We start from the raw sequence: 212 nt of genomic DNA on the forward strand, positions 1-212 counted from the left end.
ATCCATAAAAATATATTTTTTTTTAAATAAAATTAATTTTTCTCAATAATATTTGATATTTGATACTATTTTTTTATATATAACATCTTTCTTTATATTAAAATAAAAGAATATGTATTTTATTATGAATTAATAAATTTATTCTATTAAAAAATTGTTTTTATAAAATTAAAAAAAATTGACTTTTTATATTGAAAATTTAATAAATTAGT

Source organism: Apis dorsata, unplaced genomic scaffold, assembly GCF_000469605.1.
Source record: "Apis dorsata unplaced genomic scaffold, Apis dorsata 1.3 scaffold_899, whole genome shotgun sequence".
Lineage (NCBI taxonomy): Eukaryota > Metazoa > Arthropoda > Insecta > Hymenoptera > Apidae > Apis > Apis dorsata.